At 40.3% G+C, this 2,422-nt stretch overlaps 1 pseudogene; it reads right to left on the reverse strand.

Moving 5' to 3' along the window:
* Positions 1-512: 512 nt before the first annotated feature.
* On the reverse strand, positions 513-1,679 carry LOC102399991 (annotated as a pseudogene).
* Positions 1,680-2,422: the final 743 nt, after the last annotated feature.

Genomic DNA, 2,422 nt, shown 5'->3' on the forward strand with positions numbered 1-2,422 from the left:
GAAGTGGGTTGCCATTTTCTTCTCCAGGGTATCTTCCCAGCCAAGGGATTGAACCCTCGTCGCCTGCATCTCCTGCATAGGTAGGCGGGTTCTTTGCCACTGAATCATCTGGGAAGACTTCACAATGGACGTTGTTGTTTAGTCACTCGGTCGTGTCCGACTCTTCGCAATCCCATGGACTGTAGCCTGCCAGGCTCCCCTGTCCATGGGACTCTCCAGGCAAGAATACTGGAGTGGGCTGCCATTTCCTTTTCCATCACAATGTATACATAACCACAAAAACATCAAGTGGTACACTTTAAATGTATACAATTTATTTCTCTATGTCAAATATATTTAAATAAAATGATTTTAAAAACAAAATAATGCATCTTCATTAAGGAAATAATTTTTTAATTACAGAAAAGTAAAATAACCCTCAAACCCATACACACACATACGTATGTGTTTATATGTATATATATTTTTCTCTTTTCATGAGGGACTATTTTCTACAAGGATTTTTTTTCAGAGTCTACAATCAATTTTATTTTAATATAATCTAAACACATACCATTTAGAAAATACCCAGAAAAATTTATTTACAAGAGTTGATACTATTGCATTTGGATAAAGCTGGCAAGTTCTTGCTACTAGCATAGCCCAGGAAATACCACCAAGAAAACCTAATATATTAGAATAGATATTGTGGCATTTGGCCCACAGTTTGATAGACTTCAGGGTTAATCTGAAGTTGTCAATGTTTGGTACTAGATATAAAATTTCATTGGATACCCTGCAACCATTAAGACTTATTATACACCTTACGTTTAAATTTTTAAGCAGACTGTCATCTGTTAAGTCCAAGTCTTCTGGAACAGTCTGCAGTGCTAATCTTGCAAACAAAATATCAATCTCTATCCCATCAAAACAGTTTGATAACTGGTACAAATGCCTCTCCAATAGCTCTTAAATCTTTTACTTCTTCCTATAATTTCAACTTATCATAGAATGAGGTGAAAAAAATCACTTCAATCAACAAGTCTCAGTGCAACACACAACGCATCAATATCAGCACCTTTTGTATGTACTCTAATCTATAAGATACACATGTAGAATTTTTCCCACCGACATTTTCAATTACAGATCATGGAAGATTCTTGCTTTCACTGATTTCTCATATCCACTCTTTTACCAGGTTATTTAATTTTACCCAAATTAAAATCCTGCACTGCAGTTCCTCTTCCTCTTCAAAAACCCCAAAGGGCTTCAGAGTCTCAACTAGTTTCTGCGTAAGTAGGTAGTCAGTCTCCTTGGGGCCTGCTAAGTCAGTCCTGAATATTCATTGGAAGGACTGATGCTGAAGCTGAAATTCCAATACTTTGGCCACCTGATGCAAAGAATTGACTCATTGGAAAAGACCCTGATGCTGGGAAAGATTGAAGGTGGGAGGAGAAGGGGATGACAGAGGATGAGATGGTTGGATGGCATCAGCGACACAATGGGCATGAGTTTGAGTAAGCTCCGGTAGTTGGTGATGGACAGGGAGGCCTGGTGTGCTGCAGTCCATGAGGTCGCAGAGAGTCGGACACGACTGAGTGACTGAAATGACTGAAGCCGATGGGAGAAGTAATGCCTTAGTGCTTCTGTGGCGGCTGTGCTTGCCGTGATCCCTGTGTTGTAACTGGAAACGACGTCATCTCCTGAGCTGGTACCACCCAGTCACTTCCTCACCCCCAACCCCGCTCCTGCAACCGCCGCAGCTGCTGCCCTTGGCATGATCCACTAAGGCAAGAGAGGGGCTGGGTGCTGCCTTAGCCCTGGGTCCTACCCTACTCCCACACCCGTTCCTGCCTCTTTAAGTGCTTCTCCCCCTTCCCCTTCCTCCTCTCTACTAGTATTTTTAATATGCACTGGTTTTGGAGGAATTATTTATAAGTATAAATAAATAGTTTTTGTTTTCTTGCTAAGGTAAGGAAAAATTTGTGCCTCGAAGCTATGCATTGTTTAGAGCACACCCTTCCAAGTTATTCTGCTCTAACCTTCCATTGTCTTTGAGCTATTTTACAATTCTGAAAATTGCAAATAACCGTATGGCATTATCTTTGTGGGGGAGATTCTTCAGAGTAGGACTAATGAGTCAAAAAGTATGGAAAGATTTCAGGCTCTTGATCCATTGGTCAGGTTGCCTTACAGAACTGTGGATGAGAATTCTCTTTCCTTGACAAAGGGTCAGACAGTTTCAACTGGTGCTTGTGTTCACCCCAGTCAGTTCTGGAGTCAAAGCCAGCTTGTATTGCTTTTAAAAATACCTTTTATTATGTTAGATAGGAAACAGTATTGTCTCAGTTGGGGGGTGGCTTTTAATTAAAAACATATTAACAATATAAAAGAATGTATGCAACTTTAATAAATATAGTAAGGTGTGGACAACTTCATCCAG

Source organism: Bubalus bubalis, chromosome 7 (genome assembly GCF_019923935.1).
Source record: "Bubalus bubalis isolate 160015118507 breed Murrah chromosome 7, NDDB_SH_1, whole genome shotgun sequence".
Lineage (NCBI taxonomy): Eukaryota > Metazoa > Chordata > Mammalia > Artiodactyla > Bovidae > Bubalus > Bubalus bubalis.